The 23,983-nt window shown below is 46.5% G+C and overlaps 1 long non-coding RNA gene across 4 annotated transcripts in view; it reads right to left on the bottom strand.

Annotated features, from left to right (window-relative positions):
* The window catches only part of LOC125946254 (uncharacterized), a 456,010-nt gene that overhangs the window by 30,494 nt on the left and 401,533 nt on the right, over positions 1-23,983 (bottom strand). For all 4 annotated transcript variants that reach the window (XR_007467498.1, XR_007467499.1, XR_007467497.1 and 1 more), the window contains exon 4: positions 22,771-22,873. This is a non-coding gene — a long non-coding RNA (uncharacterized LOC125946254). The remainder of the gene's footprint in view (positions 1-22,770; positions 22,874-23,983) is intronic.

Here is a 23,983-nt window from a genome sequence, read left to right as displayed (position 1 = left end):
ATGCATGGTCACATTGTGGGTCGTCGTGGAAAGTGGAACAGATTTCGGAGCGCAGGTGCCGGGGAATGACGAAGAGCCACTTACGGCCGCCGGGAGTGTAAAGGCCCAACCGCATGCACGCGATATTCAAGCGACAGCGACAAGCGACGCGACAGGCACACCTTGTCGCGCTGTCGTGTCGCGGCGTGGAGCAACCACATGAACGCGACATCGCGAAAAAGAGTAGCGACGGATTTACATTGTTGTGCGAATAAATGTTATCTTGCGTGTGTAAAGAAATCTCAATTTTATCAAAGGTCAATGTTTTATCTAGACCTAGCTAAAATATGCTATCATCCCCAGTGAAAATCCGTCCCATGCCGCCAGCGTAAAGTGCCGTGGCGCCATCTGTTGAGTAAAACTTAAAACACTTTCTCGGCTCTCGGTGGCGTCTCAGGCCTAACAGCGTCAAAACAAAACAACCGATCTCGATAATAACGACAAGAGAGCGCCGATACTCAGTCTTCAGCTAGCGATGAGGTGAAGCGATGACTGATTGTACTATTTATTTTTTGCTGTACTCTGGCAGTACAGCACGGAGAAGTGGGAGCAGTAGTCATACCAGACAGAAATTCTAGAATGGAAGCGATCAATGGGTCCTTGCGCTGCTCAGATGGCATGTCAGAGATGGCGCTATCGCAGGTGGAATTTGTGAAGCAGACAGAGTCGGGAGGCTGGGGCGAACGGGAGAGGGCGTCTGCATCCGAATGTTTCCGACCACAGCGATACACGACGAGGATGTCGTATTCTTGGAGGCATAATGCCCATCGGGCGAGGCGACCACTTGGATCTTTCAGTGACGAAAACCAGCACAGGGCATGGTGGTCGGTCACTACGTCAAAAGGGCGCCCGTATACGTAAGGACAAAATTTCTCTATTTCTCATATAATGGCAAGGCATTCTTTTTCGGTGACAGAATAGCTTGCCTTCGGCTTTGTTAATAGTTCGGCTTGTATTGGCAATGACGTACTCTTCAAACCCATATTTCCGTTGAGCAAGAATAGCGCCTTACCCGACACCGCTGGCGTCTGTGTGGATCTCAGTGGGTGCAGAGGGGTCGAAGTGTCGCAGTATAGGAGGCGACGTAAGGAGGCCGCGCAATTCGTTGAAAGCGTCGTCGCAAGCAGGAGACCATGCCTAAAGGTTATTATTGCCAGCGAGGAGCTTGGTCAGAGGGGCGATTATCATAGCGTATTTGCGGATAAAGCGTCGGAAATAAGAACAGACCGATAAAGCTGCGCTGCTCTTTCATGGTACTTGCTTTGGGAAACGCTAAAACGGCTGTAAGTTTGGTAGAGTCGGGGAGAATACCGTCATTCGAAACAACATGCTCTAGAACCGTAAGCTTTCGAGCGGCGAAGTGGCATTTCTTCAAGTTCAGTTTCAGTCCTGGGGCTCAGAGGAAAGCGAGCACTTGCTCGAGGTGGGTTAGATGGGACGCAATATCGGTGGAAAAGACCACAATGTCGCCTAAATAACAAAAGCAAATATCCCACTTGAGGCCTCGAAGGATCGTGTCCATAATGCACTCGAAAGTAGCAGGCTGAAGGGCATGACTGTGAACTCATACAGGCCGTCGGGTGTCACAGAAGACGTTTTTAAAGCGGAGCTGTTTAAGCCGGCCATAATGTGTGCCGCCTGGCACTGCGTTGCCTAACAATCCCCTCGTGGAGCGTCGCGCGCTATGCTCGGGAGAGAGAAAGAGAAAATGTGAGCGAGAGAGAGTGCGCGCGTCGCGCGCTATGCTCGGGAGAGAAAGAGAAAATGAGAGCGAGATAGACAGAGACACAACTTGTAGAGCAGTCGTCGTCTTCGTCCGAGTCGCCTGCTGTCTTCGTCTGCTGTCCTGTCTCGGGTGTGGTCAAGTATCGGGCGGCGGTTATCTATTGCTCTTTTAACGTCTCGATTGTTCTTTTGATTCATTTATTGATCTTTTTTCTTCACCTTTAGGATTATTGTGTCGCGAGTGTAAAGTCAGACTAACCTGATGTCTCTTTCTTCCCCCGGTCAAGGGCATTCCCCTTGGCTAGCCTCAATCCCTTCCCGAGAGTGGCCAATAGATTCTTTTTTACGCAGTGGCAACAAAAGTGTCCCTGTGGCTCTTGTGCCTACAAATGGGGGATCGATTCAGATGAAGAATCCGAAAGCGATTCAGGTGGAGCTTCGAAAGGCCTCCTCCCAGTTCCAAAAGATCACCGAGGTCCGCCAGTTTGGTCGCGGTGGTATTCTTTGCTGCTCATCGGATCAGGAGTGCGTTCGAGACCTTCTAAACTGTTCTGAATTCGCATCGAATCCGGTGAGCCCGTTTATTCCACCACACCTTGCATGCTCGAAAGGCTTAGTTCGTGGGGTCGACGCGAGCCTGGACCCCTCAGAAGTGCTAGACTTATTTTCAGTTGCTGGAGCTGTATCCGTATACCGGTGTAGCCGAATTATTGAGAACAGGAAGTCACCTACGGAGTCGGTGATTGTTACGTTCGCGGGAACAGTTCGTCCAACTGAAATCAAGGCATGGCCCCTGATATACAGAGTAGAGCCACTTTCCCCAAGACCACTACAGTGCTTGAAATGTTGGCACTACGGACACACTATAAAAGGATGCAGATCGGTTACTCGATGCCGCCTATGTGGAGAGAATCACGACAGCACAGAATGTAAGTCGCAGGAAGAAAACTGCTGCCTATGCAATGAAGCACACCCTGCAGACTATTCAAACTGTTCTGCAAAGGAACGAGAATTAAGAATACTAGAAGTGGTGGAACGCAGGCGTTGCTCACGTAGGGAAGCAGTTACAGAAGTTCAGGGAAGATCCCAGGGCTACGCAGGCGTAACAGCTCGTCACACCGCTAGTATGGATGTTTCTCTATCCAAGGCCATAGCAGAGGCAGTAGAGAAAGCTATGGAAAAGGCAATGGAACGACTTGCAACAACTCTTTTTGAGTCCTTGACACAAATGATGACTAGCCAGATGGCGCAGGTCATTGGTGCAGCCTCTACCCAATCTCCTGCATACCAGGTTGCAAATGTACTAAACATAACTCAAAAACAAACATTGTCATCAAACTCGTCAGCTGACTCCCCTTGCGCAGGACCTTCTACTCAAGTAGAACGGACGGAACCGGAACCCCTAACGGAAGAGTATGAAGACTACCAGGATGTAGACATGGAACACAAAAGTCTAAAACGCACACGATCTCCTCCCCACAAAATTTCTTCAAAGTCAAAAACTCAAAAATATGAAAAAGTGAACCTTTCCAAGAAGGACTTTTTGAAAGAGACTATTTTGGATCAGGCGGTTTCCGCTACCGTTCTATCTTCACCATAGGGTCTCTAAAAATCTTGCAGTGGAATTGTCGTTCAATTGTTTCTGCTACTACAGATCTATCGTATATTTCTTCTCAATTTTCTCCAGACATCATTATCTTACAAGAAACCTGGCTTTCAAATGGTCAAAAATATTCTCTAAAATATTATCGAATGTTTCGTTTGGATCGGCCTGCCAGAGGTGGTGGCGTTGCTTTCTTGGTTTCAAATAAATTTAGTCACAAAGCAACGATATCGTTTCAAAGAATGTCTACCGAATGTGAAATTTTAGCATTAGACATTTCACTCCCAGACTGCTCCCCTTTTACCTTAGTTAATTTATATTTCCCAGCAGGAGTGCAGGATACACTTTCTCTAGACACCGTATTAGCTTCCTGCAGAAAAGACATAGTATTCGCTGGTGACTTTAATTCACACCATGTATCTTGGGGTTTTAAAACTGATTCAGAAGGAAAACGCCTGTGGGAATGGACTCTTGATAATAATCTATCTTGTCTAAATTCAAAAGTTATTACGTTTCTTCGCGGACAGTCTCAATCGGCTATAGATCTCACTTTCTCCAGCTCATCTTTAGCTATATCATCGTGGAATACTATAGACTGTGCTACGAACAGCGACCACCTCCCAATTATTTTTCAAATTGATTTCCCTGTGATTTCTCTTAGAAGGAAAAATAACTCATTTATAAACTATAACAAACTTCAAAAAGACTTGAAGTCTACGATGCTTTCACGTACGGATATGCAAGAGGATATTAGGGCTCTGAGCCTCTGTGCAGTTTTAAAGCGTTCCGCGAAGAATGCAACAGTTAATTTAACCTGCAACACAGGTAAACCATTAAGTCCGTGGTGGAATTCAGATTGCGCGAGGGCCCACCGAAAACGAAAAGCTGCCTGGAAGCAACTTCTTTGTAATCAATGTCCAAAGAATTGGAGTGATTACCAATTTGTTGCTGCAACATTCAAGCGTACGATAGATAAAGCCAAAGAGGAGTATGATATGAATAAATACAATCATCTGTCTAAATCAAAAAACAAAAAAGCCCTTTTTAGGTTTTTACGCTCTCGAAAAATGATTCCAGTTCCAGCAAATATTGACTCTTCCGTGCTTTCGCCACGTGAATTATCCGAATTATTAGAAAATATTGGAAAAGGACTGAAAGATAGGTTCACTTCAATCATTCCACCGTACATAGTGAAACCGTTACCACTAGAGGAATTTAGGGAAGTCACAACACAAGAACTGGCGGATGTTGTTCGCTATCTGCCTTCTTCAGCGCCAGGACCAGATGGAGTTACCACAGCCGTGATAAAAATTCTGTATGAATTGTCCCCAGAAGAAATTTTGAATATGGTAAATTACTCTTTAAAAAATGCGTGGGTACCTTCAGAATGGAAACTTGCTAAGGTAATTCCGATACTTAAAAAACAGGGAGGTCGATATGATTTAGATAATATTAGACCAATTTCCCTAACATCAAACTTAGTTAAACTAATTGAACGAATTTTAAATTGTCGAATTACGACCTACATTTCTGAAAACTTAATACTTAGCCCCTGTCAAATTGGTTTTAGATCAGGGTGCTCGATTTGGTGTGCGCACGTAGATTTAGAGAGTCGCATAAAACTTGCTCGTCGCCGAAGAGAATATTCAGCATTAGTGACCCTGGATCTAGCAAAAGCTTATGATTCCGTGGAACATAGCATACTGATAAAGCAATTAGAGAATTACAGGTTTCCGAAATACATCACGGCGTGGTTGTCAGAATTTTTAAGGGAAAGAGAGTTCTACTGTTTTCAAAACGGATGTTCATCGTCTAGGTATAAGCAACAGAGGGGAGTACCACAAGGATCAGTATTATCTCCTGTTTTATTTAATATATTTTTAAGCTCCATCCCGCTGCTCCAGGACATTCATGTGTACGTTTATGCTGATGACATCGCTTTTTTTGCATCGAATGCTGATCTACATTCACTTTATCAAATGTTACAAAATTACTTATCTATGCTTGAAACTTGGATTGAAACCATACATATGTCTCTGAACGTTAGTAAAAGTGCACTCCTTCTCTTTCCTTTAGATGTTCCCGTTCACATTTCACTGATGTATCGTCAAGAGTTCATTCCTCAGGTGGATTCTCTTAAATATCTGGGAATTACATATGATGGAACACTAAACTGGAAAAGCCACATTGATAACGTCGCGTTTAAGGCAACTCGGGCTGTAGGATGGTTGCGTAAAATCAGTAACCGACGATACGGGCTGCGAAGAAACACATTAATTATGATATATAAAATGTATGTCCGACCAATCATGGAATTTGGATGTGTCTTATTTTCTGGGTGTCCAGCTTATAAAATTAAACCTTTGGTACTATTAGAAAAGGAAGCTCTGCGTTTGTGCCTTGGACTCCCTAAGTTTGTTGCAAACAACGTTCTGTATATGGAAGCGCGACTACCATGTTTAATTAGTAGATTCCAAATCCTTACTGTCCAAACGTACCTAAAGTTTTACGATTCTCCCCAAAGAAGATCAATGTATGTTTTCATTAATGAACCAAGTACGTTTTTTAATACTCATTGGTCGCGACTGCACACCCCTCAGATCGTATTCGTACAGGCACAGCTAACACCACTGAATGTACAAATTCAATGTATTCACCCAATAAGTCAATCCAAGAAAATCCTCCAAATTGAATTTGACGATATCTTCCCCTCGAATGCTAAACTAATGCCATTCCAATATTTAAATGACCAATTACAAGATTACCTCTCTCACCAGGAAACAAACAATATAATAGCCACGGACGCTTCAATGTTAAACGAAAAGGCTGGCGTAGGCATCTTTTCTCCTTCTCTTAGTTGGTCCTTTTCTATTCGCCTTCCGGATTACACGACTATTTTCATAGCAGAATTATTGGCGATTGTTTTAGCACTGCGCAAACTACCCCCGAATCAATTATCAGCTGTCGTAGTAACAGACTCTCGGTCGGTATGTGTGTCGCTTTCCTCGGCAACGAATTCAACTATCTTAAATGTGTTTCAAAATTTAATCCCTACAACGTTACAAAAAATTAATTTACTCTGGGTTCCTGGACACTGCGGTTTATACATAAACGAAATGGCAGATTTATTAGCCAGAACATCTTTAAATGGACCTGTGCTTCATATTTTACCGGATACAGCTTACGTCACTGCATCGAGATTCAGAACGTTTAGCCTACGAAATGACTTAATCAAATTATCGCTGATCCCATCTACAGACTTTCAGCATCTCGGTTTTGGCTGGAATAATCAGTGGTGTCCTTCTCGGCAGTTAGAAGTTACATTCTCCAAATTACGCTGTCGCATCCCGGAATTGAATTTCTATTTACACAGAGCTGGTCTGACGATGTCCCCTCTGTGCCAAAATTGTAAGGAAATTGAAACAATAGACCACTACTTTTTATCATGCCGACGTTATTCAAACCAGAGAACGAAATTACTCGAAGCTCCACTCTGCAAAATTGGATTAAGATTAAGTACACCAGTATTATTATCATTTGGGGCCTCCTCCCTCGGCTATTGTCACAGAGACGTTTGTTGCGCAGTCTTTCAATTTTTAACAGAAACAAGACGATTACCCTGTTAATTATAGTAACCTTATTCTACCTATCAGATCAGTATTCATTTCACTGAAATTTGTTTCTCCAAATTCGTTAGTAACATTGTATTTTTTCTGACCTTGATAATAACTATATTTTTCACCTTTCGGTTAGTCTGACTGCTCGTTGGCACAATACTCTAGGTATACAAAATTTTCTTTGTTTTTGTTTGTGCCTTCTTTACTTTGCGTATCTCATTGTCAAAAAGAATTTTTTTTTTTTTTAGCTACCTACTGCCGCCCGATTCTTGGCCTGTCCCCCTCAGTGGGTGCGAGCCATGGTGAAGGATCATCATCATCAGCAGCAGCAGCACCAACGATGCAACGCGCAGAGGTGCTGCCAACGCCATCCGCGCTTCTGCGTTTCCCCGCATTAGCGCCGAACGCTCGCGGTGTCCGTGACTGCAGTAGGCGCCTCTAGCGGCGGCTTAGCCGAGCTCCCACCAGCTGCCCGCTACTGCGCATGCGCCGTGATTTCATCCTGGCGTGTCGTCTGCTGCGCGCCGCCCGTACACTGAGCATAGATTTCGCCCCACTTCCCCTACGTGTGCTCGGACTGCAAATGCTTCGCGACGCGTTTCCCGATGCCACGGACCACGAGGAAATGCTTATACACTGCGCATAACTTACCATCACTCGGCATTGCCTCGTATATCTTAGCATCACTTCGTATAGCCAGGACCAGCTAGGAACCGATCAGCTCCGCTATGTCTTTAGCCTTGCGCCACTAGTGCAAGCTACCCCGATTTTTTTCGCGATCGGCCTCCGCCATCGGTACCTGCCAGTATTCCGAGCGCAGATCTAAGGAAGAGAAGAATTCTGCTCCCTATAGGCAGTCCAGCGCATCGTCGATGCGTGGTAGAGGGTAGACATCCTTACACGTTATTCGATTAAGACGTCGGTAATCCACGCAGGACCTGATGGATCCGCCCTTTTATTGCGATAGCAATTATATGGACACTTAAACCGGATTTCTGCCGTCGCCGTCGCCGTCGCCGTGAGGTTCCGTATAGATAAAATCTTCGCCGCGCGCCGTATGCCCCAGCGGAAGCGTGGGGGGACGCGCGCTATCACGGAGAGCGAACGCACTCAATCTCCCACGCGCAAGCAAGGAAGCGGAAAGCCAGCGCCGGAGGGAGCAGGGGGGGGGGGGGGGGGCACTTCTCTGCCAACAACCGCGCTCGTCGCTCGTCCGCACAGTCTCTTATCTCTCCCACGCGCAAGCCAGGAAGCGGGAAGCCAGCGCCGGAGGGAGCGGGGGGGGGGGGGGGGCGCACTTCTACGCTGCCAACAACCGCGCTCGTCGTTCGTTCGACCGCACCGTCTCTTATCTCCACACGGCTCTGACCTTTATGCGCCGTGCATTCGCCGCTCAGTTTCCGTTGATAGACCGCACGTACCTTCGCCCGCTGCGCGGGCGAAGGTACGTTGCGCTGCCAGCGTTTTGACAGTCGTTGGCTGCAGTCATTCAGTGTGATCTATTCATGTTTGTTTGTGCGCGCTCACACCACGCTTGTTCATTCAGTTAGTAATAGTCGGGCCACATTTTCCAACGCACGCTACACATGCAATGCTGCCCAGATCGGCAGTGCAGCACTACAGGTTAAAGGGAAACTGAGACTTCCACCCAAATGTAGCAATTCGCTACTATGGAAACCCAACCGGGTTCCTCGAAAGAAAGCCTCGCAGTTGAAGAAAAATTCGTCCTGGTCCGGGACTCGAACCCGGGACCACCGCCTTTCCGGGGCAGCCGCTCTACCATCTGAGCTAACCAGGCGGCTAGCAGATGGCAGGGCGAAGTCGAATTTGTCGACAACTCGAAGCAAAGGCAAGTGTTTGATGTAATAGTTCAGCGGAAATCCGCTAGGTGGAGATAAGTAATTAAAGGGAAACTGAGACTTCCACCCAAATGTAGCAATTCGCTACTATGGAAACCCAACCGGGTTCCTCGAAAGAAAGCCTCGCAGTTGAAGAAAAATTCGTCCTGGTCCGGGACTCGAACCCGGGACCACCGCCTTTCCGGGGCAGCCGCTCTACCATCTGAGCTAACCAGGCGGCTAGCAGATGGCAGGGCGAAGTCGAATTTGTCGACAACTCGAAGCAAAGGCAAGTGTTTGATGTAATAGTTCAGCGGAAATCCGCTAGGTGGAGATAAGTAATTAAAGGGAAACTGAGACTTCCACCCAAATGTAGCAATTCGCTACTATGGAAACCCAACCGGGTTCCTCGAAAGAAAGCCTCGCAGTTGAAGAAAAATTCGTCCTGGTCCGGGACTCGAACCCGGGACCACCGCCTTTCCGGGGCAGCCGCTCTACCATCTGAGCTAACCAGGCGGCTAGCAGATGGCAGGGCGAAGTCGAATTTGTCGACAACTCGAAGCAAAGGCAAGTGTTTGATGTAATAGTTCAGCGGAAATCCGCTAGGTGGAGATAAGTAATTAAAGGGAAACTGAGACTTCCACCCAAATGTAGCAATTCGCTACTATGGAAACCCAACCGGGTTCCTCGAAAGAAAGCCTCGCAGTTGAAGAAAAATTCGTCCTGGTCCGGGACTCGAACCCGGGACCACCGCCTTTCCGGGGCAGCCGCTCTACCATCTGAGCTAACCAGGCGGCTAGCAGATGGCAGGGCGAAGTCGAATTTGTCGACAACTCGAAGCAAAGGCAAGTGTTTGATGTAATAGTTCAGCGGAAATCCGCTAGGTGGAGATAAGTAATTAAAGGGAAACTGAGACTTCCACCCAAATGTAGCAATTCGCTACTATGGAAACCCAACCGGGTTCCTCGAAAGAAAGCCTCGCAGTTGAAGAAAAATTCGTCCTGGTCCGGGACTCGAACCCGGGACCACCGCCTTTCCGGGGCAGCCGCTCTACCATCTGAGCTAACCAGGCGGCTAGCAGATGGCAGGGCGAAGTCGAATTTGTCGACAACTCGAAGCAAAGGCAAGTGTTTGATGTAATAGTTCAGCGGAAATCCGCTAGGTGGAGATAAGTAATTAAAGGGAAACTGAGACTTCCACCCAAATGTAGCAATTCGCTACTATGGAAACCCAACCGGGTTCCTCGAAAGAAAGCCTCGCAGTTGAAGAAAAATTCGTCCTGGTCCGGGACTCGAACCCGGGACCACCGCCTTTCCGGGGCAGCCGCTCTACCATCTGAGCTAACCAGGCGGCTAGCAGATGGCAGGGCGAAGTCGAATCTGCTAGCCGCCTGGTTAGCTCAGATGGTAGAGCGGCTGCCCCGGAAAGGCGGTGGTCCCGGGTTCGAGTCCCGGACCAGGACGAATTTTTCTTCAACTGCGAGGCTTTCTTTCGAGGAACCCGGTTGGGTTTCCATAGTAGCGAATTGCTACATTTGGGTGGAAGTCTCAGTTTCCCTTTAATTACTTATCTCCACCTAGCGGATTTCCGCTGAACTATTACATCAAACACTTGCCTTTGCTTCGAGTTGTCGACAAATTCGACTTCGCCCTGCCATCTGCTAGCCGCCTGGTTAGCTCAGATGGTAGAGCGGCTGCCCCGGAAAGGCGGTGGTCCCGGGTTCGAGTCCCGGACCAGGACGAATTTTTCTTCAACTGCGAGGCTTTCTTTCGAGGAACCCGGTTGGGTTTCCATAGTAGCGAATTGCTACATTTGGGTGGAAGTCTCAGTTTCCCTTTAATTACTTATCTCCACCTAGCGGATTTCCGCTGAACTATTACATCAAACACTTGCCTTTGCTTCGAGTTGTCGACAAATTCGACTTCGCCCTGCCATCTGCTAGCCGCCTGGTTAGCTCAGATGGTAGAGCGGCTGCCCCGGAAAGGCGGTGGTCCCGGGTTCGAGTCCCGGACCAGGACGAATTTTTCTTCAACTGCGAGGCTTTCTTTCGAGGAACCCGGTTGGGTTTCCATAGTAGCGAATTGCTACATTTGGGTGGAAGTCTCAGTTTCCCTTTAATTACTTATCTCCACCTAGCGGATTTCCGCTGAACTATTACATCAAACACTTGCCTTTGCTTCGAGTTGTCGACAAATTTGACTTCGCCCTGCCATCTGCTAGCCGCCTGGTTAGCTCAGATGGTAGAGCGGCTGCCCCGGAAAGGCGGTGGTCCCGGGTTCGAGTCCCGGACCAGGACGAATTTTTCTTCAACTGCGAGGCTTTCTTTCGAGGAACCCGGTTGGGTTTCCATAGTAGCGAATTGCTACATTTGGGTGGAAGTCTCAGTTTCCCTTTAATTACTTATCTCCACCTAGCGGATTTCCGCTGAACTATTACATCAAACACTTGCCTTTGCTTCGAGTTGTCGACAAATTCGACTTCGCCCTGCCATCTGCTAGCCGCCTGGTTAGCTCAGATGGTAGAGCGGCTGCCCCGGAAAGGCGGTGGTCCCGGGTTCGAGTCCCGGACCAGGACGAATTTTTCTTCAACTGCGAGGCTTTCTTTCGAGGAACCCGGTTGGGTTTCCATAGTAGCGAATTGCTACATTTGGGTGGAAGTCTCAGTTTCCCTTTAATTACTTATCTCCACCTAGCGGATTTCCGCTGAACTATTACATCAAACACTTGCCTTTGCTTCGAGTTGTCGACAAATTCGACTTCGCCCTGCCATCTGCTAGCCGCCTGGTTAGCTCAGATGGTAGAGCGGCTGCCCCGGAAAGGCGGTGGTCCCGGGTTCGAGTCCCGGACCAGGACGAATTTTTCTTCAACTGCGAGGCTTTCTTTCGAGAAACCCGGTTGGGTTTCCATAGTAGCGAATTGCTACATTTGGGTGGAAGTCTCAGTTTCCCTTTAATTACTTATCTCCACCTAGCGGATTTCCGCTGAACTATTACATCAAGCACTACAGGTGTGTCCCTTCGCACGCGCTGCCCACGGTAAGCGCTTCTCATCAACACCACCGTTTCACACGCGCCTTCTCGTGGTCATCGAGTCTCTCTTCATGTCGGTCTACTTACGCCGCAGCACACCTGCCTACTTAATCAGCTCATGTTTACTACAATTCATATTGCTACCAAGGCCGCTCACCTTACTTCGTATGACATTGCTGTGTTGCTATCGCATTCATTGCTTCGCCCTTAGGGCGAAACTGTGACATTTTTTAAGCCTAGCCCAAATACGTGGTCAATACCTAGCGATAGCCGATCGGTAGTCAATCAACAGGTAATGGATAATCGATCAATTATCAATAAATTTCGGAAAATGCTGGGGATGACTTGGTAGTGCTAGGTGCCGATCGGCTCCGCTGTTTCTTTAGCCTTGCGCCACTAGTGCAAGCTACGCTAATTTTTCGCGGAGTAATTGTCATTTTTGCTGATTCATGCTCATGACTATGACTTCTACCATCATCCCTTAGCGTTTCCTTCACTTAGTACCCGCGTCCGAACCCATTTCAGTGGTTTTTGAGTGTCAATCTTTTTTCGCTCGGTCATTGTCATTTTAGGCGGCTGTTTCATGACCTAAATGACAAGCATGTCATGACCTATCATTTATGTTCGTTATCCACTATTGTCATGCTATGCCAATTTTGGTACCTACCAAGGTAACCAAAAGACCATGAGACCACCAAGACGTATGCAGCTGTTTCATCACCTACATGACACGAATGTCACGACATTCATGTCACGACCTATCATTTATGTTTGTCATACACTTTTGTCATGCTATGCCAATTTTGGTACATACCAAGTTAACGAAACGGCCATGAGAGCCCCAAGACGTAGGTGGCTAGATAGATTGATACTGTCAAAGTGACAATTGTTCGCCAAGAAATGCTTCGCATTTAATATAGATAGATGACCTCCGAAACGTGCTTGAAGTACCGTAAGAATGCTAACGAATTAATACATGTTCCAGCGCTTCAGGCGTCCGACACTGTTCACAGTGAGGGCTATTCGACCGGCCGCTGAGGTGTGCGAAGCCGCGGGTGAAAGCAACGCAGCTGAATCCTGCGTAGGAATAACGCTTGACTCTGCGAAGCATTAGGGCATGCGGAATTACCCGTCTAGATCGATTGCAGGCAGGCGTCTGTGGGTATCGTCAACATGAACCCTGCGTAATAATGTAGGTCCTGTATGAGTGTCTTGATGAATGAGTTACTGTCAGGTTGCGATTAGGAAATCCGCACTTCATCATATGTAGAGAATGCCAGTCTTGCCTCATTGTCAGGGAGTTTATTGCCAATACCACCACAGTGACCAGGCGCCCACTGAAACGTGAGAATGTGACCACTTCGCTGGGAACTGTCACGAAGTTCTGAGAGTTCTAGCACGAGCATGTCGTAGGGTCCTCTCTAAAAAATGAATTTTAGCATCTGCAACGCTGATTTGGAACCGCAGAACACCATCCATTTTATAGGTGCTGGAGTTGCGATAAAACGGCCAGCCTACGGTATTGTGGCCAGTTCAGCAGCCTCAGATGTTGATTTTTGCCCAATTGAGAAAGCCTGGTAATGTCTCATTGCGGGATAACAAACGCGGCCGTTGTGGCAAATGGTGTGACCGAATCATGGGTATACCAAGTGTCCCGACTAACGTTAGCCTAGCTGTTAAAAATAGAGAAAGAAAGAGAGAGAGAGAGGGAGGAAAGAAAGAAAAGAAAAATATGGTACAAGATACAATTATAATATCTACGCTCTTTGGCTGTCAAACCTCTGAAAACCGAACACCGCAGGTCTTAAAACCGCATATTACATTGCGCTTTTTAAATGCATTTCTGTTCGTTCAAGGGCTTGGCTAAAGTTAGCTGGGACACTATATACATTTGTACAGTCCCACGATATAATGTAAATATATGAGATAGCGTGAGCTATTTCACACCAATGGAAGGAACGTGTGACTCCTTCGTAATTACAGATATTTGAAGCCTCAGCAATGGTCTCGGTATTGGCCTAGGAGGTCTTTTAGGAATGTCGGCGGCCTGGAATCTTGTGGATATAATGCTCACACGGCATGCAACTGCTTTTGAGAACTCGCCAACCGGGTTGGTTCTTGAAAGTAATGACAAAATGTGGTGCGATTGTTTATAGTCCTTAGGCAAAGATAGGATCGCACAGGTTCACAGGACCTGTATACGTCGTTTGGCTAAGCCGGTGCTTCCGATACTGTGCCCTTGGTTGGTGTGCAGCGTGTGGCAAGCCAAGGTATATGCACAGCGCTTATTCCTGAAGGCTCTCAAGGCAGCGGGCGGAGACCCTACGAGCTACGTTAGATAGCGCAGGCATGCTGTGAGGTACGCGGCCCAGAGACACTATATGCAGTCTCCAACGAATGAGCAGTATGAGTCGTTAACGTATAAACGGCTTTCAGACAGGCTCAGGTAGCCTTAGCCCAGTATCCCTATGGTAGTGGTAGCCCAGTGGACGAAACGGACGTCTATGTTTCTCCTATGTAGTTAATCCTACCTTCGTATTGTTGGATTAAATCCCTTTTTGTGGCTGAGCGGCTATGACGTTGAACTGCCGAGGACGATGTCGTGGGTTCAACTCCCCGCTGGAGCGGCCGCATTCCGATAGCCCCCAGAATACAAAAACGCTCATGTAAAGCACTTTGGATGCGCGTTAAAGACCTCCAGAGGATCAAAACTGATCCGGAGCTCTCGATGTAAGGCGTCCCTCCTAAAACCACTGTGTGCAGTTTCGGGAGGTTAAACCCCATAATTCAATTGAGTATCGGCTTAAACCATCACAGATTTTTTTTTTATTCGTCTATTTGTGGTCCTTGAGAAACCGTTCCTTTGTTCCTGGAACGGTTGTTCATAGGCTGGAGTACTGCGGAAAAGTATGAGCAGAACAGATGAAAGCAAGTATTTCCTCCCGATTTTCCGCCTTTCAAGGGTATTGCAGATGCGCCAACGCAGGGCGCTTGAATGCGCATCAAGCGTTCAGAACACTGCACCGCTCGGCCCTGTGCATCCGAAAGAGCAAGAGATAGAGAAGAAGCGTCACCCGGGCCTACAGCAGCACAAAATCAAGAGAAATGCACTAGATGGTCGCCTAGTTTCTTCGCGTCCGCACGCAGAGCCATTAGGTGTATACCCCTCTTATTCTGTAAGGTCGGCCGGCGCGTATACCCCGAAATCACGCGCAAAGTTCGAACCATTACGCTGCCTCCCGAGCGCATTTTGCTCCACCATTGGCGTGTGTAAAGATTGCCGTTCGCTGCCACGCGACGCTCCTTCCTAAACACGCTCCCGTACAAATCCATTACGATGCGGTTGCGTATGCAAAAAAAGCGCGCCGAACAAATCGTGTTTGAACGAATCGCAGGACAATTCTTTAAACAGCGATCGCTGCACGCTTGAGCGGCGCTTTGAAGAGTGCACCTCGGTGGTGAAACGCGGTTTCTGCCTGGGTGAGTTCTGGATGTGATTCATGCGCCCAGCGCCTTCCTTCGCGAAAACGTATCAAACTCCATTTGTCCCATAGCCCGCTCTAAACAAGAATACGAAGACACGAAAGCAGAACCAACCAGGCACGACGTAGCACGCAATACCTTAATGGTTTCGGCGGGGTTGTTATTGATATTGGGCCAAATAGAGATGAGATGAAAATATACGTCTTTCGACCTGTTTAAAATCATAAGCTTTGCCTCTACCGCGTCTTTTTTTTTTTTTTTTTTTTTGAGACACCGTGGAGAACGTTGCGGAGCAAAAGTATGCGTGCGCAAATAGACGAAAAAAAGAAAGTTAGACACAATAGCAGCCTTTTTATGCATCGGTGGCTCTTCATGAACTGAGAGCTATAGGAACCGACGAGCAGGGATTGTATGAAACACACACAAAAAACAACAACAACAACGCCGAACAGCAGCTTGTACATTCTAAGGAACATTGGTGCCTCCTCCTGGTTGTTGGGCATCATTTTTATGAACGACAAAATAAAAGCTGCACTGCGTCTACATACTATCACAAATAGACACCTACGAGAGGGAGCGACACAAGCAAAGGAGATTTAGAATGATGGTCTGTGTTGCGGAAATTATTCTTCTGCGATCTGCTTTTCAAATCATCCCCAACAATTTCGACGTTAATTCTCTCATGTGGAACAAGGTTAACTTTTCTAGCTCCAACATGTCTAGTTCTAGTTCTAGCTCCAAAAATGCCACGTGAACGCGCCAGCAACGTGCCAGTCAATGAGTGTTTGCGCAATCATTGTTATTAGATGCCATTATACTGCGACACCATTTAAATGTCTGAAATGTAGCTTGCCTGTGTCACTTTATCACTCCTTTTCATTACGCCGTCAATGTGGTCATTATCGTGAAATCATCATCAGGCCACATCTTCATCTCAGCTACATCCTTCGCCACATAGTGAAGAAATACCAATCTTCCTCATCATCACTACTTGGGATTGGACTCATGACTAGACGCAATGTGCAGTTGGGCCCTGGGCGGACTAACCACTAATAAAGGGAGAGAGAGAGAAAAGTAAGAAAAGGCAGCGATGTCAACCAGAAGCACGTCCGGTCTGCTTCCCTGCATAGGGAAGAGGAGGTTCAGGGATGAAAAGAAAGAAAGGAGAGAAAAACACTGACGGTGTCGCTTCGTCTGGAGGCACCCATCGAAACTACAAAGTGATTTATTTTGACGAAATTGCAAATCTTTCCAACTATTGTGTCGCTTGCCTTTGCACTAACCATAGATTGTCCAGCGAGCAAAGGATTATCAAATCAGGTGATATGAGCCACGATTGCCACCGGTGGCCTTGACCTGGCCACCTGCCGAAGCCGGTACCGCGCACCAGGTGATATGAGAAAACAAATAACTTGAGCAAGTGCTGTAATACACGTATCGCGTTCTGAGCTTGTGAGACATGTGGCCACTGTGCAAGTACTTTTGCCCCTCGAGAATGATCTTCAATTCCTTCAATTCAGGTAATCTGACGGGGATGCGTAGTAGTGCGCGCTCGTCTTCATAGCGGGGACATATGCAGAAGAGATGCTCGATAGACTCCTCACACACGCAACTGTCGCACGAGGTGCGTCACTCATCCTAGTTAGTGACATGCTTTCGTATGTGACGCGAAGATGACGAAGGGAATGAGCACCTTTCGGCCTTATTGATTTGTGCGCTGGCCATTGTGCGCCAAGCCGATCGAGAGGGGTTGTGTCCTTGCGTGTATCTCGGAGGTCAAAACAGACAACACTGTAGCGGACGAAGGCAACGTTGCGCACATCGAAAAAAAAATTATTCTTGAGAAGGTGATGACATGGCGTTGTGAGAGAACCCAGCCGATGTCGCCGTAAATCAGTGCAAAGCCGGAAGAATCGCAATGTCCGCTGATTATTTTCTTTATTTTCATGTATTTTTTTCTGTACTCTAAATTATGGTATCATGTTTCACGTTAAGCACCTGGAGCAGCATGTCAGGCATGTGGCTACGTGAACATCTCCAGCTATTAAAGGGGCCATGACACCAAATTTTCCAGCTTGAATTATGCTTTACATTTAAAACCGTACGTATCCCACAGCCAGACAGCTTAAATATTAGCGCATTCGGTGCAGTATAAAATTTGTATTTGAACATTTTATATCGTATTTCAGCCGTGCATCCTTCTGGCAACACTGAGTGAGGACGAAATGAAACGCACCGCCGGAAGCGGCTCCCTTCAGATAACGGAAGCCGATATCAAAGGCCACGCTTTTGTGTACTGCAAGCACCGGAAGCGATTGCAGGAGCTCTAAATAAGTCATGGTCGCCAAGCGTCGTTTCGTTTTTTAAATGTACATTTCAGGGGTCTGCTGGTGATCAACGGCGGCTCTGTTGCTGTGCTGCTGGGGCGTAGAGTGCCGGGGAGGTATTCTGTAAGAGTCCACCTAGTGGACATGTCTATTTCGTCTGCTGCTGAAGTGCTGACTTGCTGGGGCGCGTGGCTCCTGCTGAAGCGCACCTCAGCCCAGCCAATCAGAACTTCAACAGCAGACGAATAGGACATGTCCACTACGTGGCCTCTTACAGGACATCTCCCCTGATCGAAACGCCTGATGGGGTCTCGAACTGTTTCGTAGCAGATGACACAGCGGTGGCCATCTATTTCCTGACGTCCAACAGTCCGGGTTAAAATGACGGTCGCTGTCGGTGGGAGCGGCTTAGAGGCAGCGATCTTAAATTGAGATTTCGAGTTAAAGTATGTGCTGAAAGCCCAGTTATTTTGTGTGTGTAACCATATTGGGCCCTCTACTCTAAGCAACCATGATAAACTGAGAATAGTCGGCCGACCGTGTCACGTCCTTTTAATGAAAGTATTTCTCTCGTTTTTAAGCCCATGGGCCGTATTTTCGATAAATCACTTCCAGTTCTAATTTATTGGCTCAACTAGCGAATGCTGATGTAATGAACCAAAATTAATAAATACCAGACCTCCGACGAGCGTTATCTTCAATTTCGCAGTTCTCGATGAAATTGATAATCGACCTTTCGCTGGAGAAAACTTGCTTTAGGTAACACTGGCCGTTTCAGCGATCTCTTCTAAAAATGAATAACCTTCTTTACTTAATGTGATATTGTTTCGAAGTATTAACACCTTAGAATGTCTTCTGTACGTTCTTTTTTTAATGTATTTATTTTGTGTTATTGGATTGACCTGATTAACTTGTATTTAATAACAGAGACTGCAAAGGGTGCAGCTTTGTTGCTGCATTTTTTTCTATATTGAATGTGTAAACAAGTTCGCGAAATGTGCTTCATTGCCGGAACTCTCTTCCTGTCACCTCATGTCATCATCCTTTAACCCGGGGGCTGGCAACCGGTGGACCACGGGCCGGAACCAGTGCGCGGGACAGTGTCATAGGGCCCGCAGCACACCGCAGGAAGAGAGCTTCGGCATGCCGATTTCCAGGAAATCTCAAACGACATCATGCTGCTTCAAACTCCATTCAAAGCCAATCTATAATGAAGTTCGAGACATCTATCAGATGGATCTGGCTGATCTACAGACAGACAACCTGTTAAAGGACATATTCACACCGCGAAACCTTGTAAAGATTTACGCTGGCCTTTCCGAGTCACTGTTTTCGAATCGGAAGGAGCTCGCTACATCCTTAATCGACAATCTTCGGTAGCACATGTGTGTGAACAAGCGTTTTTGAGGATGAGCCACATCACGTTTCACGCTGAGTTCCCTGAATGAGAGATAAGCACCTCCACTACTTTTTTGCGACTCTCTGTCACTGCCACTGATGTTGACGAGTGGAAGGTTAGCAAATAATGTCCAATACCAGAAGTCAAATTAGAGACGGATCTGTGGTATTTTGTTTTCCCCGTTGCTGCAATGTTTATGGTCGTATGCGAAGAAATAGAGATGCTTCTATCTTTACACATCAATATTATAGTGTGTCTGCTTTTTCTTAATTTATTTTTATTTAATTCGTAGCGCTCCTCACTCCCTACTAACGCGGTCCCGAACCGGCCCTCTTCTAGCGGCTGTACGACTACTGGGCCTGCGGCTTCAAAAAGTTCCCGACACATGATTTAACCAATAAACAATTTTATTGTTTATGGAGAAGTCGACGACACAAGTGTTGCGAACATATTCAACTTCATCCTGACCAAATCACTCACATTCACATTATTGTATGAGCACGTATTTCTCAATACTGCAGCTATGATCGGGATCTCTGCGATAGAAATCTGGCTCCATTATTGATTGCCTTTATTCGTGCAATTTAAACATGTGTCTTGAGATGAACAACGTAAAGGCAATCCAAACAGGCCCTGGAAGGCAAGTACCCTTGTCAAAACCTGCCCAGCCTGAGTCATTCCTTGTTCCACCACTGTTGATCCCATAAAAGTTAATTAGTGAGATAACAACACAGCGAATGATCGTGCAAGTAATTTCCGCCTCTTCCAGTTATTAAGCTGCTGGGACAAATTGCACTGCCTACCACAGGCAAGTTTTAATAAATTTGTTTTCACGAAAGAAACTATAATACTGAACTTGTTATATTGCCAACGCCAACATCGTCTTGGAAGCGATACAGTAAAACGCTGCTGACCCATTAGTTAATCTCTGTGGCACAATACGTCTCCATCAGCCGCTGCTGCTCCCGAACACACCCTTTGGGTATTCTTACGCATACAATATGGTCTAATATTAAAGGCTAATGAAGTTAGTCTTTCGAGACTCATTACCGGCTTATTTCTGACGCCAATGCCTCGGCAATAAGTATATCACCTATAGTAGGCCTGCCTAACGTGTGACATCAAGAACGTTTTTCCTATGAAGCCGATGATATTTTCAAATTAAGTTAGCTTGAATAAATATTAGGGGCGCTACAACGTAAAGCTATTCTAGGCTGTTCGTGTTTCATTTCCGCCACTAGCTAGCCCGCAACGATTGGCCAAAAAATGTTTCGCTTCGCCCCCCCCCCCCCCCCCCCCCCTCGCCTGTCTGTCACGCGATTTCACGAAAACTGCGAGTACTACCAGTCTACCCGAACTACCCGTACGCACTGATTATGCATCGTTAGGCAGATCAAATTAACGATAATTATTTCCGATTCTACGCCTTTTTCGCCATTAGGCCTCCGCTATTGGTCAACAATTTTCGAGCCGCGCCCACTTCGCCTGTCGTTCATGCCACGTCACAAAGCCGTGCACGCACTAAAGAGGGACTATTATGCCAAACAAATCTTTTAATACAGTTTATTTTTAAATAGCCGGTGACTGTCCCATTCTAAGAGGAAGAAAAGATGGCTACCCACCGATCGCTCTTGTACTGCAGCTTCTCGGAGCTGCCGGGAAGAATGAATTTCTATGCGTATGATAAAAAAAAAAATTACGGGGCGGTATAACGTTGCCCGGCCCTTTTGGAAGACACACAACATCGCTCTGCCAGCTCCTCTTCGCTGAGCATTCATTCCAGCGGCAATTTTCACCTTCAGTTGCACGCCGCCTCGATTTTCGACCCGCCATCGCAAGCTAAGCAAAGGGAAGCGGACCAGTCGCAGACGTCGGCCCTGCTCTCCTCATCCGATTATCTGCTTTCACTAACCCGCCGCGGTGGCTCAGTCAGCCAAGGCATTGCGCTGCTGAGCACGAGATCGCGGGATCGAATCTCGGCCGCGGCGGCCGCATTTCAATGGAGGCGAAATGCAAAAACGCCCGTGTGCTTGCGTTGTAGTGCACGTTAAAAAAAACCCCAGGTAGTCAAAATTAATCCGGTACCCTCCACTACGGCGTGCCTCATAATCAGAACTGATTTTGGCACGCAAAACCCCGGAAATGATGATGATTTCACTGTGCTAGCTCGGACCCACTGAAAGCCTCTCAACTTCTGCACTCTCCTCTCCTCTTGTCAGCCAGTACGATAAGAAAAACCAGTCAAGGTGGGTAATGCCATATCTTTTCAAAACCGACAAAAGTGGCATCCTGTATTGGGCTGTTCAGAGTCACTTCAGACAATGCGGTGGGTCGCCGCCTGATTCTTGCGTCATCGGTTATCTGAATTCGACGCCAGGGGATTGGAATAAAATCAGCATAGGAGGGGGAATAGTTTTACTTTATACGGCCCTATAGGTTTCCCTTTAAGAGGAAGCGTTGCTTATAAGAACCACCTACAATTTCCAGATACAAATACATGTGAAACACAGAAATGCTCTTAGTAGACAATAACTGAATCAACTTGAATAAAATGGGTTGCATAAGAGAGAGAAATCGAAATTATGCCGCATTGTAGGAAGCAGAGTTTTCATTTAGCGCCCGTGTTTTTTAAGGCTGCATCTATTAGAGCATGTAAAACAAACAAGTTTCAATGTACGATTTTAAAGCTTACGTGAAGATGATGCAATGCTCAAGATAGTATTACAAAAGTCCTACTGGCAAATTAGTGATATTCTTCAAAACGACGTATAATACATCAATTCTGTGCGCTCTATATTAGTCGGGTACAGCTTAAGAAGGCAGGAAAGGCCCCGCCCAGATGGCCGAAGCGCAGCAGCCGATTGCCTCCGCGACTAAAGAACTAGTCCCGCTCCAAAGTCCCACCCAGGTCGAAATGCGGGCGCCCAGGTTCTCCGTCGGTGGGGTCACCGGCCGTCCGGCTCATTACGTCAGTCGAGAGCGCGCCCCCATTGGCGGAGGCTCGTGTGCATCCGCCTTTGAGGAGCATATATCGCTGCCTTCTAAAGCTGTACCATACGATAGATGTCTCAATGGGTGCCCTTATCAAAATTCTGATATCGCGTTCTTTTTTTATTATTATTATTGCTCAGTTGCGGAATTGAAGCATGCTGACTTGCAGCATACTTCAGTTTACTTAACGTTTGCGATTTTCAACAATCTTTCTAAAGAACGTGATAGCCTAAATCAAAATTCTACTTGCTCGAGACGGTACATTTCAACCTTTCTTTTTCTTTTAAGCGGAGCAACACTCATCATATTCGGTGAATCAGATACCGAGCGAACGGATTTATCCGCACCCGTGTATTTCGATAGGAGCTCCTGAAGCGAAGTTTCTCTTAATTAAGATTGCACAATGTTGTACGTTTGTTTTGCGCTAGTGCGCCTGCAGTGGACTAGGGCACTCAAACGGCAGTTCGTATACAAATAACAATAATGCAAAAACGTTCGCGTGCCTAGATGCATGTGCCCGTTAAAGTATACCAGGTGGTCAAAATTAATCCCGAGTCCCCCACTTCGGCATGCCTCATAATCAAATCGCGGTTTTTGCACGTAATATACCCCAGAATTTATTTGTTAATATCTATTTACAATCCTTTTCAACAGAAACGCGGTTAAGCCATCGCTCAATGTTTGAATGTAAAGACGAAGGTATGAACACATTATACTCACCTGAAGATCTCTGACTCGGGTTCATATCGGGCAACCCTTAATTATGCCTGAACGCTCGTACGATCCACCAAAGAGGTTCCGTAAAATCGAACTTGGACATCCCCTGAAAAATAAAAGAAACAAAATTTAAAAAAAAAACGAGAGTGAGAGCTATACGGCAAGTGATAGATGGAAGCGAACGCTTCTCCTTTTGACCATTATTTTATGCACCGTAAAAAAGTCGAAATCAGTTTTATCTGTACAAGCGAACGAGAACGGTCCCGAGATTGAAAAGCTCGGCGACAAACAAAGGAAATCTTTCCCGTGCAAAGCAAGAAAATAAAAATAAATGAAAATAATGCAAGAAAACGAGAACACCGCCTAATGGTGTACACAAAAGGAGAAACAGCAGAGGAGAGTGCGAAAGGATTCTCGGTTATCTTAGCTGCGCCAAGCTTTCACCGAGGGAGTTTACGTGTTCTTTATTAAAGGTCGCTCGCGTTCTAAAAATAATGAAAGCTAAAAAAAACCGGAAAGAAAAAGAAAAAAGAAAAGAAAAGCCGAAAAGAACGAGCACTGCCGTGACGTTTTCGTCTCTCGCTTTAATTGAAAGCAAGCAAAACGGCCGCCGACCTCTGTGCAATTTCGGTTCCATTTGCTTGCTTTTTATTGCGCGATACAGCGCTTGCTCTCGAGTCGTTCTCGTTCGCAGAGGAGTGACACGGTATTCGGCTGCAAAAATTAAAAGTCCTTTACTCTTGAGGCATCATCAGGCACTAAACAGTCTCCACAGACCCATCTTTTCTTTCTTTTCTTATTCTTTTCTTTTCAATCGCTCGTTTGGCATCACTGTTAAAGCTTGTTTTCCTACCGCTCTCCTGGGCTCGCAATTTTTTTCAACTTTTTTTTTTCCAAGCCTTTTTATTCCTTTTTCGAGCCCTAGGGAACGATCCCAGCTTTGCGTTCCATCTACACCCCGTGTTAGTCGGTTGCTCCTCCCGGTTTGCACATCGGATCGCCTCCGTTCGTTCCTTCTCTTTGCACTGCCTCCCGCGTAACGCTTCTATTTGTTTCTTCGACGCTAACACAGTCAGGAGAGAAAAAAAAAGAAGGGAGAAGAAAAAGAACCAAGTAAGGAATATGCAATAGCATAAAAACGTTCCCTTCTTTATTCTTTTCCTGCTCTCTGCATTGGTTAAAACTTTTTTTTCTATTTAATTTCTTTCATTCGAAT

Source organism: Dermacentor silvarum, chromosome 6 (genome assembly GCF_013339745.2).
Source record: "Dermacentor silvarum isolate Dsil-2018 chromosome 6, BIME_Dsil_1.4, whole genome shotgun sequence".
NCBI classification, from domain to species: Eukaryota; Metazoa; Arthropoda; class Arachnida; order Ixodida; family Ixodidae; genus Dermacentor; species Dermacentor silvarum.
This window is presented reverse-complemented; position numbering and strand designations above follow the sequence as displayed.